Source organism: Podarcis liolepis (assembly GCF_965112155.1).
Source record: "Podarcis liolepis genome assembly, chromosome: 1".
NCBI classification, from domain to species: Eukaryota; Metazoa; Chordata; class Lepidosauria; order Squamata; family Lacertidae; genus Podarcis; species Podarcis liolepis.
The window spans coordinates 43,747,815-43,763,037 of record NC_139554.1 but is presented as its reverse complement, the minus strand read 5'-3'; the positions used below and the strand labels follow the sequence as shown (position 1 = coordinate 43,763,037).

General features: G+C 44.1%; 2 protein-coding genes across 2 annotated transcripts in view; both read left to right on the top strand.

Moving 5' to 3' along the window:
• Positions 1 to 15,223, top strand: part of RPAP1 (RNA polymerase II associated protein 1) — a 174,485-nt gene that overhangs the window by 87,633 nt on the left and 71,629 nt on the right. The gene's annotated exons all lie outside the window — the stretch shown is intronic.
• Positions 1,109 to 15,223, top strand: part of LTK (leukocyte receptor tyrosine kinase) — a 117,922-nt gene continuing 103,807 nt past the window's right edge. The window contains exon 1 of the mRNA XM_083506183.1: positions 1,109 to 1,129. The gene's annotated coding sequence lies outside the window, so the exon portion shown is untranslated. The remainder of the gene's footprint in view (positions 1,130 to 15,223) is intronic.

The following is a 15,223-nucleotide window of genomic DNA, read 5'->3' as shown; positions in this document are numbered from 1 at the left end:
CATTGGGAAATTCAAAGTCCTCTGTTGCCAGGTTGGAAAGAGGCCCTTCAGGAAGAGGACCAAATTTCCAGCAAGGGTAGGTAATCGCCAGTGTTGTGTAGTGGTTGGAATGTCTGCCTAGTTGTGGGCAAAAATCAGGTTCAAATTTGCACTGAGTGGCCTTGGGTCAGTCTCTCTCTCTCTCTTAGCCTAACCTCCTCAGCAGGGTTGTTGTGAGGCTAAAATGTGTAGGTGAGGGACTCATATGTGGAAGAAGACTGGTTGCTGGTAATAAAACTGTAATACCAAATGCACCAAACAAATAAATAAATGTGAAGAGGGGAGGAGCTGAAAGAGAAGAGGCAGTTGCACAAGTACAACAATATGTGGTTGCACACCACCCCAATCACTGAGCAGTGTGAGATTCTGGGGTTCTAGGCACTTTTTTAAATGTGCAGTATTTTTAATCTTTGTTGGAAGCTGCCCAGAGTGGCCGGGGAAAGCCAGCCAGATGGGCGGGGTACAGACAATAAATTATTATTACCCAGGGTTTGTGTCTCCTTTGGAATGAGGGACAGTGGAAACTGTGGTGTATTTATGATATATGGTGTATTTATACATAATATGCAACCTGATCCTATGATGGAGGGGTTTGCAGCATTAACCCCCCCAGAGGGTCTCTCTCTCTCTCTGTGTGTTTGTGTTTGTGTGTGTGTGTGTGTGTGTGTGTGTGTGTGTGTATGGTCTCAGCGTTCAACTCTTTTTTATCTTTCTAACTCTAACCCCCCCACTCATAACAAAAGATTTTAACTGTAAAATATTTGTTATTATAATGCTGGTGTCCAAGAATCTAGAATTATCCCTGAGCTTATTAAGATAGATAAACAAGGTTGGTTTATCACTTTTTCCTTCTGGAAATCTAGTTTATTTTCAGGCCACTTTTATATGTCTGTTCTTTTATACCCAGTGTAATGTGTATGTGTAAGAGTGAAGGGGCAACCTAAGATCGATTTGGCTTAATGTTTTAGGGTCTCAGGGTGCCTTTAAATCCCAGTTATTTCTCTGCAGGTGTCACCTCTTGCCCAGTCAGCCAGTGGAGTTCTAGAGGTGGTTGAAACTTCTTGAAGACTGAAGAGAGCAACAGAAGGAGGTAAGGAGAGAGGCGCTGGGAAGGCGTTTTAGTCAGAGGCACAACATCCCATGTTCGTGAGATACCTGCACAACTTTGTAAACATAGAAAGCTGAGCATACGGGTGCTTCATATTTGAAAGTTGCTTTTATATTTCTTGATATAGAATCCTCTTGTTACATACTTAGTTTAACTCACGCAGGGAGCACATAGTGTAAACAACTGTGAGTTCAAAAGACCGACTACTTCAAACTGAAATCTCTGAAAAAATTAATTGAAGCACGTTTGGTAAAAATACAGAAATAGTTGATTGTGAGTGTAACCAGCTGACTTACTGAGAGAGAGAAATTCCTCTTTAACAGTCTGGCTTTCTTACTTGAACTATGCCCTTCTGTTTTGTCAGTACACAGTATGTAAATACGATAATGCTATTACACTACTGACTCACAGCTGTTTTGTAAGGAAGTGAGGTTAAAAATATCAACTTAGGAAGTCCTCTGGTACAGAGGCCTCTGAAGAACCTTCTTGTCCTGAGAAGAACCATATACAGCTTCTTCTAAACCAACAGTTACCTTTTCTGTTTTAAAGTACAGTGGTACCTTGGTTGTCGAACTTAATCCGTTCCAGGAGTCCGTTTGACCCCCGGAACCATTAAAAAACCAAAGCGTGGCTTCCAATTGGCTGCAGAAGCTTCCAGCATTGAATCCACGGAAGCTGCGTCAGACGTTCGGCTTCCGAAAAACATTCGCAAACCAGAACACTCACTTCCAGGTTTGCGGCGTTCAGGAGCCAATTTGTTCGGGAGCCAAGCCATTTGACAACCAAGGTACCACTATAATGGTTTTCTTACTGAGACATATAGTTGTAACAATCGTTTGTAAATCACTTTTTGAGGTCTGCTTTAAAGGCAGCTTATAAATACTTTATATAAAACAAATATCTGTAAACAAATTAATGAATGAATTTCTTTGTGGTGACACCCAATTTGAGGAATACCTTGTTTGCCATTACAAGAGAGTCAGATGTCAGCATTGTTGTCATTTTGGTGCCAAGTTAGAATAAGCACACCTATTTTTTCAGGCTTAAAAAATAAAATTAAAAAAATAAGCCTCCTGTTAGGCTTGACTGTTTTTAGTTACTGTTGTCAGTTTTTAAAGACTTTTTTTAAAAAATGCTTTTTATAATTTTATGTTGTACCTTGCCCAGGTATTAGCATAAGTGAGGGCTGGGCTGTAAATCTTTGAAATAAACAAATAAAATAAGTACCATTTGGTGAGTATTTGTGGTTCAATGGAAAAATAGGTATATAGAAAGGATAATTCATTGATGCCAAGATCAAAGTTTGGGGCAAATACTCTTTGATGAGAGAATCCCAGCAAGGGGGGAGTATTGTTTTGTTTTGCTTTTGTTTTTATTCTGTATTTTGTGTTTTTATCTTGGGAACCACCCCTATGAAGGGCAGTATACAAATTAAACGATGATGTCACAAAACATGCAGCAAAGTAAAGTGTGGAAATATATGCTATTGGGTTGAGTTACAAAGTGGTGAAAGTTCGTAAATTATTAGTATAGAAACTTGAGTGGCTTGTAAGAGTCATGCATCTGAGCTAGAGCAACCAGCTCAAACCTTTTCACTTGCTGGATTCTCAAGTATACTGAAAGGGGAACCCATTGTTGTCTTTTTAATTGTATATATTGCTTGTTTTATGTTGCTATGGCCATTGGCCATAAAGGGGAACAAAGCCTTGATTACCTAGTTCCCCCCAAGGCGAAGGGAAGTGGACATAGCTAAGCTTGGCAGGACAGCCTATTCTATGGTATTAACCCCTTCATGCATTAATTAGATTTAAGCATGTTGACTGGTTATCCCATGGTATTTACCTACATGGCCTACTCAGCAGTGGCACCAAGGTTGTGGGACTTGTTCTCCTAGGACAGTGTTTCCCAAACGTTTTTGGGCAACGGCACACCTGTTAGCCGGAAAAAAATCTCGCGGCACACCACCATTAAAGCCCCGCCCCGTGACGTCAGCGCGCAGCGTCACGCCGGGAGGGACGCACAAAAGCGAAAGTTTTTTCCCTCCCCCTTGCCGGGGTGGGAGGAGGCAGCAGAGCGAGGGCAGCTGAGGCGGCGGCGGCGATAGCGGGCGGAGGAGGGGGCGGCGGCGGGAGTTGCTGCTGCTGTTGTTGCTGCTGCTGCCCGGACATGCCGGCCTCCTCCTCCTCCGCTGTCTCGCGCTCCTCCCTTTTGCGCGCGCTGCCCCGCCGCTCGGCACCACCACCGCGGAGCCGCCCCCGGCTCGACGCGGATCCTCGCCGCCGCCGCCGCCTCTCACCGCCCGACTCGCCCGCCTTCCTCCCACGGCACACCAGCCGGTGTCTCACGGCACACTAGTGTGCCGCGGAACACCGGTTGGGAAACACTGTCCTAGGAGGATCTCAAGACAGCATCATTGCTAGGGGGCACTTTTCTCTGGGCAGAATTTGTAATGTAGGCCTGCACACAAGCAGCCTGTTGCTTTAAGACAGGTTTAGAGGAAACTGTGCCACCCTTAAATGCTGTTGGACTTCATCTGCCCCACCTAACATGGATAATAGCCCAACAACATCTAAATGGGCCACTGGTTTACTTCCCTTGCTTTCAGAACCCCATATATTTTATTGGAATAACTAGACATAATGTCATGATATCCCTCTCTTCACATACTCATCCACAAGTGCATCTGACTGGAAAGAATTAGATGCATCCTTCCTAATTTTCATCTTCCCAGGGGGTTTCCAGTGCTGATAGCCTTTTCCTTCAAACATTATCTGACTACATCAGTCTCATCTCTAGAGTTTAAAATGTGTGAAAATTGCAATCTCTGTGCCACTATGGAGAAGTAAAGAGTGAATACTAGGCTGAGACTTGACTGTCAGTAGGCAGGGAACTTGGAAGTTTCCCCTACTCCTGAGTAAGTTAGCTATACACTGGGGGAAACCCACTCCCTCCCACCATAGGCCAACTAAGGGTTTGATCACATTTCAGCTGGATCTCACTTCATGAAATCCATGTGCGTTTTTCCTATTCGAATTTGCTCTTATTGGTCCACCCAGATGCATATTTGCAATTCAGGATCAAATCTGCTTGCTCTTATCCATATCTGTAGATGGTCGCTTTTGTCATTGTCCTTGAATTCTGGTTCGTTGACTTGAACACGTTAATTTAGCACAGAGTGGGCATGCCCTCAGGAATCAGCTGAGCAGCGCATCCATCTTTTTTTAAAAAAGTGTCCACCAGGAATTGCACAATAGCACACATCTGGGAATTCCCAATTCAATCCTAAAATGACTGGCACTTCCCATTCCAAGTCTGAAAGATGGTCCTGGGAGAAATCAGTACAGTGGCTGCTTGCCCATCACATCATCTCAGTCAAAATCAATGAAAAAAGACAGCTGTGGGCCCTGTCTTGCAATACTACTCCAATCTTCTGGTCTATCCTCCCTAATTACAAATTATGGCCGGCTGGTCTCCAATGGTGCAGCGTAACAAGTGAAAAAGGAGAAGTGGGCAATGTTCAGGAGGAGCGCAGGTGCCTTTTGAGCTGCTTCAGGTAGCCTGTTCAGAGTCAAATTACACTTAAAAAAAATAAAATCTGGTTCCCCCTCCCCCTTTACACACACATTTGGCCTAGACAAATTTATAGGTTTCTGGGGTGCAGCAAAAACAGTCTCCAAATATTGCATCACATTACCATAACGTATGAGGTGGCGCTGCTACCCTGCAGCCGACTTTTGAATTCCACAACCGAAAAGCCTTGCCACCTCTGCTCTCAGTGTTCTTGGAAAGAATGCCTCTGGGAACTAGGGTGGAAGGGCAAGCACCGTAAATTACCACAGAGCAGTTTGCAAATTAAAAAGTGCTACATAAAATAGAAATTGGTTGTAGACAACAGCTAAGTCTTCCAGAAGCCTCCCCCAGTTCTAATTCCTCTCTCCTTTGGAAACATAACAGGTCCACAGCAGCAGGGTGTAGGGGAAGAATGTGTGTATTTAGGGAAGTTTTTAATGTCTGGTGTTTTATTGTATTTTTAATATTTTGTTGGAAGCTGCCCAGGGTGGCTGGGGAAACCCAGCCAGATGGGCGGGGTATAAATAATAAATTGTTGTTGTTATGCTTGTGGCACTGAAATACTATTTTTTGTTTTTGTTTAAGGTACTTAAGCTTCTATTTGCATTTTATTCTAAAATATGTCTTTGCTGCTTTTCTGGGCAAAGCTTACCCAAAGCAGCTTAGAAAATAAAAACTACGGCCAGGATTCAATTAACCGGGTGCTTTAGCAGAAGCTAGTGCAAGGACTGCCACTAGTGTAATGGGGCTTTCCCACCTTTTCTTATCTCCTCTTGCACACCAAGTGTTTCCCCCAAATCCACCCTGGCGGGTCTGGAGAACCCCCAAAACAGCATGTGGGAAGAAGTAGAGGAGGGATTGTTCCATCTGGAAGCATTGTTCCATTACTGGCAGCTTTTATAGGGTAGGGGTTTTTTTAGTGGCTGGGGCAACCCAGTCAGATGGGTAGGCTACAAACGATAAAATTACAGTGGTAACTCGGGTTACAGATGCTTCAGGTTGCAGACTCTGCTAACCCAGAAACAGTACCTCGGGTTAAGAACTTTGCTTCAGGATGAGAACAGAAATTGTGCAGCGGCGGCGCGGCAGCAGTGGGAGGCCCCATTAGCTAAAGTGGTGCTTCAGGTTAAGAGCAGTTTCAGGTTAAGAACGGACCTCCGGAACGAATTAACTTCTTAACCTGAGGTACCACTGTATCATTAACTTATTAAGCAGAAATGTGTGCTGATGGAACAATCAAGAAGAGCTTGACATTGAATCCCTCCCTATAAGTATAAAAAATCAATATCACTCAAACCAAGAATAAAAACTACAGTACAAGTATTTTTTTTAAAAAAAGAAAAGAATCATGGATATTAATAAAGCCAAGAATAAAAACAGAGTCAGAGAAAGAAAAAGCTCAGAATTCCAATGACATTATATGTATGTGTGTGTGTGTGTGTGTGTGTGTGTGTGTGTGTGTGTGTATGCATACAGATACACCCCTTTTAGGGCAGGTTTGAGGGACCTTTTGCCCTCTAGATGTGGTTTAACTACAACTTCCAATCACCCCTTGCCATTGGCTATGCTTGTTGGCCCTGCTGAGAGTTGTAGTTCAGCAACATCTGGTGGGCCAAAGGTTGCCCACATCTGTTTAAGGGCAAGAGCCTCCCAGGTCAGCTTGCAAATGACAATTAACACTACAAAGTTGTTTTTTTAAATTAAAATCAGCCCAGTTTACAGAAAGCAGAACAGCAGTTTAAAGCCGAACACTTTGCAACACTTTAAATGCAGGTTGAAACAAATTTGTTTTTTAAGGTTTGTTCAGGAGAATGAATGGGTGGAGTACTCTCACGGGAAATTACATATCATCATCTTGGGATTTTAAAAGAATAGGAAATTAGGATAGTGAAAGAAAGCAGGCAGGAACCATTCCAAGATTAAATCTGTAGAGTTGGGCTAATACTTTCTGCTTGCTTGGTTTTTATGCAGTGGGACATTTGATGGGCCAGGTCACCTCACGGCTCATACTGATTTGAGTTCCAGCAGCAAGGGGTGAATGTCTCAGGAATTGGCAGGTGGCTTGCAGAAGGGAGGAGACCTCCCGAAACAAATCACAGCAGCCACTCCTCCTGGCACGAATCGTAGACTCGTGGAACTGTAGAGTTGGAAGGGACCCAAAAGGGTCATTTAGCCGAACCGTTTGCAATGCAGGGGAACTGCAATGAGATTGCTCCATCTAAGTAGCAAATTGAAAGCTGAGCTTTATTTTATGAAGGGTGTTGCTTGGTTGTTTTAAACTTATGTTTTTGTTCCTTTCTTTTTTATTTTCTACTGTAAGTCGATTTGGAGGGGTATCTGCCAAGAAAAACAGCCTAAAACTATTTTGAATTGCATTTCCTGAATGAGTTCAAATTAGTTTTGGTTCATTTTTTATTATTTTTAAAACGCTTCACGTTGTTAACTTTAACAACTGTGAAGTGTGGGCATGCAAACAATTGCAAGTTGTGATCTGATGTGAGTTGTTTTTAAAAGTGTGTCATCACAATGTTGTGGTACACCACCCCAATCTCTGAGCGGTGTGAGATTCTGGGATTCGAAGCACTTACCCAGTGTTTCTTTTGGAATGTAGGATAGCGGAGACTGTGGCGTCTTTATGATATATGCTTTACTTACACATTTATACAACCTAAGCCTGTGATGGAGGGGCTCACAAAATGAACACCCCACGAGGGTCTTTCTTTTCCCATAGCTACAGCCTTGTACTCAAACAGGAATCAGGCTCTATTATTATTACAGTGGACCCTCTAGTTACGCACTGCTCTGGATACGTAACTTTCGGGTTACAGACGCGGCAAACCCAGAAGTGTACACCAAATATTTGTGTCGGAGATCAAAGGGCGATATTTAGGGATATTTTCTCACACCTTTGGGATGTTTCCTCTCTTTGTTGTTACTGCTTCTGCCTAAGTCTTCCCTGTCCGTGCAGAGGGAATCCCTCATCTGATAATTCCAGTAACTCCCATTTCCACACACCAGATAATTAGCCTCTACAGCATGTTCTATCCCTCAGAAATCCCCCGAAGCAAATTTTCTTGTTTTGTTCCCTGCATGATGAAAAGCTAGCGTTGTCTGGCAAATAGGCAGTTACCAGGATCAGAAGGAAGAGAATGGTAATTCGCTTGCTGCTGCTCAGTAAGAGTGAGACCTTTGTTGACGCTGCATGGGGAGGGTATATGAGCTGAATGATTATTATGACATTAGGGGGTGGCTAAGAGAGTACCAAGCCACTGCAAAATATACAGGGGAGCTGTAACGGGAAGGAATCAATTATTTGTTTGTCAGGATTATGAAAAGCACATTATGGACACTGATTTTACAGCTATTTTTATGTGTGAATAAGTAATACTGTGATTTGCATATTTAATAGGATTGTGGACATAAATGAGATCCAAATATTCAAAATCACACTAAGCACAGGCATATCTTGACATTGTCTTCTTTTTAAAAATATTCTTGGGGAAATAACATATTTATGCAGCATCCACCTGGAAAGAGTGAATAATATAATAATAAAATTGTAGAGTTGGAAGGGACCACATGAGTTATCTAGTCCAACCCCCTGCAATGCGTGAATTTTTATTTTTATTTTTGCCCAAGGTGGGGCTCAAACCCATGACCCTAAGATTAAGAGTCTGAAAAACTGTGTCTATTTTTCAGTTGATATTCAAAGTGGCAATATAGGAGGCTTCCAGGGGAGCTGTTTATTGAGCATTCATCCTGATTTGTTTGCTGGGAGATTACTAGATGACATTTTGTCAAGCAAATGTTATTATTCATAATAAAAATAATAATTTATTATTTATAGCCCGCCCATCTGGCTGGGTTTCCCCAGCCACTCTGGGCAGCTCCCAATAAAATATTAAGCAGAATAAAACTTCAAACATTAAAAATGTCCCTAAACAGGGCTGCCTTCAGATGTCTTCTATAAGTCAGGTAGTTGTTTATTTACTTGACATCTGATGGGAGGGCGTTCCACAGGGTGGGTGCCACCACCAAGAAGGCCTGGTTCCCTGTAACCTCACTTCTCGCAGTGAGGGAACCGCCAGAAGGCCCTCGGCACTGGACCTCAGTGTCCGGGCTGAATGATGGGGGTGGAGCCGCTGCTTCAGGTATACAGGACTGAGGCCATTTAGGGCTTTAAAGGTCAACACCAACACTTTGAATTGTGCTCGGAAACATACCGGGAGCCAACGTAGATCTTTCAGGACCGGTGTTATATGGTCTCAGCAGCCACTCCCAGTCACCAGTCTAGCTGCCGCATTCTGGATTAATTGCAATTTCCGAGTCACCTTCAAAGAGCACATTGCAGTAGTCCAAAAGGGAGTTAACTAGAGCATGCACCACTCTGGCAAGACAGTCCACGGGCAGGTAGGGTCTCAGCCTGCGTACCAGATGGAGCTGGTAGACAGCTGCCCTGGACACAGAATTGAGTCCAAAACTGAGTCCCAGGCTGTGCACCTGGTCCTTCAGGGGCGCAGTTACCCCATTCACGACCATGGAGTCCTCATACCCGCCCACCCCCTGTCTTCCCAAAACAGTACTTCGGTCTTGTCAGGATTCAACCTCAATCTGTTAACCACCATCCATCCTCCAACCACCTCCAGACACCCACACAGGACCTTCACTTCCTTCACTGGTTCTGATTTAAAAGAGAGGTAGAGCTGGGTATCATCCGCATACTGATGAACACCCAGCCCAAATCCCCCGATGACCTCTCCCAGTGGCTTCATATAGATGTTAAAAAGCATGGGGGAGAAATTTGCCAGGAGGAGGGTAGTTGTTGTTGTTGTTGTTGCTATACTCAAAATGTTCTCCATGCTTCCAAGAGTGAGATGTTCTTGTTTTGCAGAATAGTGTTTTATTGCTGAGCAATAAAATGTTTTAGTTATGGACTGATCAGCAAACAGCAATAAATATGGGGACAAATTGTTCAATGGGGCACCTCCCCTCTATGCATAACTTGTTTATTAGAATTATGTGCCTTGTTCCCTTATTGATTCATGGTGAATCCATGTGACTTTGCAATGTAGCTGACTCAGATTCGACAAAGCACTATGTGGAATCCACATTGAATAGCCTCCAAAGTTTTAGAAACCTGCCAAGCAATTTAGTGTCTCGTTCACTGTGGAAGAAGGAGGCTTGGAATCCACTTGTTCTGTACTGTGGAAACATCTACAGCCAAAGGAATTGGCAAGAAACAATCATAATGGGTAAAAGATGCTTGTGATTGGCTTCTTTAGCCATGGGTGTTTTAAAGGCCTATGCAAGAGCTTCAGTTTTAGGAGCATCGGGAAGAACTTCCTAACAGTATGAGCTGTTCAACATTGGAATAGATTGCTTAAGAAGATTATGGAGTCTCCTTTATTAGAGGTTTTACCCTGAGGCTGGATAGCCAGGTCTCAGGAATTGATTGGCAGGAGTGGGGTGGAGTAGATGACTTATGAGAACCTTTTGAATGCTACAATTCTAATACAGCCTTCGCTAACCTAATGCCCTCCAGACTACAACTCCCATCAGCCTCGGCCAGTACAGACATGAAGGCTTGTAAATAAACACTGACCAGGTTACTCCTGTGAGAATGCTATCCCTGGGATGCCAGGCATAAAAGCCAAAATAATTGATTCTGAGTTGGGGTGAGGTTCATCTGCTAATGGCTACTGCTATCACCTCAATTCAACAGGGTTCAAGGGAATAAATATTCAACAGTACAACAGATCAGTAACTGAAATGGGTTGTGCAATTATAATGGACTGGTTCAATAAACTTGCCCTTTGACTCATTATTTCTCTGTGACCAAAGCTACTCATACTGCTAAATATTGCTAACCTGTGCATGAAACCTGATTGCAAAACTCGCAAATGGACTCATGTGAGCAAACAGTGCTCAGCTCACTTGCAAACTCGATTATTGCAAAAACAATCACCACCCCTAGTTTGAAGGGCTGTGCAGTCCAGGTCCAGTTTAAGCATGAAGACTTATAAGAAGGGAGAGCAGCAGAAGCTTTGAAGTTGTCCATCAATAGACAGTACACTGAGCAGGCACAGAGGCCACCTGGTCACAGACTTGCCCACAGACTTGTGAGATATATTGTATTCAGTAGCACTTTGTGGGGCGGTACAGGCATTGCGGCATTGCTCACTGAGTGTTGCAGCCAGTTCCTGAAAGTGAGAGCTGAGGCACTGGGAGCGCAGTGCAGTGAGGGCATGGCAGCAGAGCCAGTCCACTGGTTGCATTTCTGTTTAAAGTACTTCTCTGTTTGCATAAACAAACAAACAAGGCAGATATTTTGTCCTTTTTTTTCCAGAAGTGTTGCAAGGATACCCAAATTGAATTATATGATGACCATATTCAGCATGCCCTGTATCTGTCCCATAAACTAAACAGAAGCAGCCACATCCAAATACAGACGAAAGACATCTCCTATTTTATTTTCCTCTCATCAAATTACCTTCAGTTCAGAATATTCACTGTGCTTCTCTCAGCTGTAAATTTATTTATTTATTTGAAGGCGCCCAACACAAGGAGCAGTTCAGGTACATTTTCCACTTTGGAAAAACTGAGCTAAATTACATTACTGTGGGTTCTCAAGTTTGGGTCTCTTGACTTTTTAAGCTGAAATAGTCTTGGCAACTTACCCATATCTTGCTACAGTCATATGCTCCCGAAGCTCCTGAATTCTAGTAAACAAATTATCCTTGGGCTTTCTCTACAGTGTTAAGGCACAACAAAGCAAGACAGTCTGGCAACTGATGCTTGGCCTAGGCCTGGATTTGGGGGGAGGAAATGAGGAAAAGTGGAAGGGAACATTGGAAAATGAAATTAAAGTTACCACATGAATGAAATAAGAAGGGTAAAGCATTTTGTTTACTGAAACGTGCTGCAGAACTGCCAAACACACCATGCTACAATGATTGTGTGAATCTACTTTAGTGACATTCAGGACATCACTGTGAAACCCAAATCAATGTCATTTCATGAGGAACAGTTCAATAAGTTTCCATTAAGTTACTCAGCATTCCATTCTAATTAATTGAAAGTGTGTTGAATGAATATCTCAGCGGATAATTTTTTTGGCTGACATGTTCTTATTTGGGTATTCTGGGATCAGCATGAGTGTTTGTGGCTATTGGTGTTTTTGTTTTTGAACCGAGCCTGATGCCTTCCACATCCCTCAGCAGAAATAAGATGCTTTTTTGTTTTTATTATTACTAAAGTGACAGATTAATCCAAACAGGAAGATGAAGATATTAGACATCGTTTAAATGGGAAACAGATTTAAAAAGTAATTCAGTTGGAGAGTTTCAGACAGTTTCAGATGTGTTTTGTTACTGTTTGCATATATTGGATCTGACATGTGCTTGCTGGTTTTGCAGATCTGGGGAAAATGAGCCTATTTCTATGTTGGCTTGCTGGGGATGTTGGCAACCTTTTTAGGCTACGATCTTTTATTTATAGATGTTCTTTTAGGTCAAAGTCAGGAAGTTAGGAGTAGGTTATCGTGTGCCAAGAAGGCATGCCTGCTCCTAATAATTCTGATCATGGTTGCATTCCCTCATTCTTCTCTCCTCTTGTGCAGGCATTCCACACTTCCGTTTCAGTTTCCAAGCTAATTACCAGTACACCTAATGCTCCAGCTGCACTGCCTTTTTCTTTTAACTGTTTAGCATGGAATAGCTACCTTCAACAACTCATGCCTGTTTAGAAAATACTCTTACCTTTAACAGTCCTGGTTGGTGGGAAGGCCCTTTTGGTTGGTAACCACATGCTTACAGGGTGCTGATGATTCAGGAATCCCTTGCCTCTGCTGTCATTTCTCAGTATTTATGGATAAGTGCAGCTTCTCTAGTCCATTGCCTTGACAGCCAGCAGTTCCACCTAGTCAACCATCTCACCAGTGGCTGCTGATTTGCCAACACATTGGGGACGCGGGTGGCGCTGTGGTCTAAACCACAGAGCCTAGGGTTTGCCAATCAGAAGGTCGGCGGTTCAAATCCCCACAACGGGGTGAGTTCGGTACCTACTCCTGCCAACCTAGCAGTTTGAAAGCACATCAAAGTGCAAGTAGATAAATAGGTACCACTCCGGGGAGAAGGTAAACGGCGTTTCCGTGTGCTGCTCTGGTTCGCCAGAAGCGGCTTAGTCATGCTGGCCACATGACCCGGAAGCTGTACGCCGGCTCCCTCGGCCAATAAAGCGAGATGAGCGCCGCAACCCCAGAGTCGTCCACAACTGGACTTAATGGTCAGGGGTCCCTTTACCTTTACCTTTCTGATCATTACAAGCATGAGCCCAAAAGAAGCTCCCAAAATTGGACGGGTTTATTTCTACACTGTCCCATATTGTGAGATGACCCAGTGCAAATGAATAGGTTTTTCTAAATTTCATACTGGAAGCCCCCCACCCAACACACACACACCTCCACATTTTCATGCTTCATTTCTGCAAAACCTGTGTGGAAATAGCTACATATGGAGCAGTACAACTTGAACTAGTAACTGTGAGAAATCCCTTCGTAACAAAAGTATTTGAATTTACATAACCCAGACCTATGAAAATACTGCAGCTCAACAGAATCATTTGCAATGTTGAGAAAGAAAGGGAGAATATTTTCAATTTGTTCCTGAAATCTCATTGGAAAATACCGTACTTCCAGGGAGGTGATGGATTTATTTTGTGTCAAGGTCATGTCTTGGCATTTCTTCCTCACCGTGAAGCTAGTAGGAGGTTTGGGGAGTAATCCCTATTGACAAATAAACTTACTTCATAAGCTGTGACCCTGAAGTGAGACTACTTGTGGGTACTAAACTTGACACGCTAACACATTGGATTTACTGCTGGAACTAATGTGGAATGCACTCTAATGTTACAGGATCTGTGCTTGACCATTGGTAGTGTGTAAAGAAAAGCAGCCTCTGTGTCCTCTCCTCTCTTGAGCTTTGAAGAAACACTGAAGATGGTGCTGAAGAAAAAGGACACACAGGTCCCATTATCCAAATGCTCATTATACAAAAAAAATCACTTATACAAACACAAGAAATTAGTACCCAGACCTCCCTATACATGCTGCAGTTTCAGATAGCCTCATAGTCTGACCTGCATGTAGTACTGTAAACAATTAAGCAGCCTTAAACAAGCCTTACTTTTTGTGTTTTGCTGGTGTACAGCCGCTGTTTCACTAGAAACCATGATGGGAGGGAGGAAGGGTGAGAGATCAGATGAATAAGAGAAAATTTTTCCCTCCTTGCTTGACTTTTGCAAGGTTTCAGGGGATTTTCATGGGTTTTTCTGGGTTTCTCCATCATTTTGAGGTCAAAATTCCGTGGTTGGGAATGTATTAGAAATCTCCCCATAGGAATCAATAGAAATCTTCAACTTGTTATGTGAACACTTGCCTAACAAACAATTTCCTGATGCCTTACTCCAAATACCTTACTCTCTGAAGCACCAAAGTAGCTCAGAGGTGCATCCCCTTGCACTTGGGCACCACCAGGCCAGTTGGCCAGAACTGGGTATCGTTGAGTCACTTCCTGTCAAGCAAAACAAGTGGTCAGTGGGGTTTTGTCTGACCCTTTAAAATAACATGTAGTTCCTCAGAGAGCCAGTGTGGTGTAGTGCAGTGTTTCCCAACTGGTGTTCCGCGGCACACTAGTGTGCCGTGAGACACCGGCTGGTGTGCCGTGGGAGGAAGGCGGGCGAGTCGGGCGGTGAGAGGCGGCGGCGGCGGCGGCGAGGATCCGCGTCGAGCCGGGGGCGGCTCCGCGGTGGTGGTGCCGAGCGGCGGGGCAGCGCGCGCAAAAGGGAGGAGCGCGAGACAGCGGAGGAGGAGGAGGCCGGCATGTCCGGGCAGCAGCAGCAACAACAGCAGCAGCAACTCCCGCCGCCGCCCCCTCCTCCGCCCGCTATCGCCGCCGCCGCCTCAGCTGCCCTCGCTCTGCTGCCTCCTCCCACCCCGGCAAGGGGGAGGGAAAAAACTTTCGCTTTTGTGCGTCCCTCCCGGCGTGACGCTGCGCGCTGACGTCACGGGGCGGGGCTTTAATGGTGGTGTGCCACGAGATTTTTTTCCGGCTAACAGGTGTGCCGTTGCCCAAAAACGTTTGGGAAACACTGGTGTAGTGGTTAAGAGCGGTAGTCTCGTAATCTGGGGAACCGGGTTCGCGTCTCTGCTCCTCCACATGCAGCTGCTGGGTGACCTTGGTCTAGTCACACTTCTTGAAGTCTCTCAGCCCCACTCACCTCACAGAGTGTTTGTTGTGGGGGAGGAAGGGAAGGAGAATGTTAGCCGCTTTGAGACTCCTTCGGGTAGTGATAAAGTGGGATATCAAATCCAAACTCCTCTTCTTCTTCTCCTCAGCTTTAGCAACCTGTCTCTTGAATAAACACAAAGTTGGTTGGCTGGTATCACCTTCCCCAGTCTGCACTCCCTGCAGTATGATTATCATTAGTTATGGAAAGGTTTTATTGCTA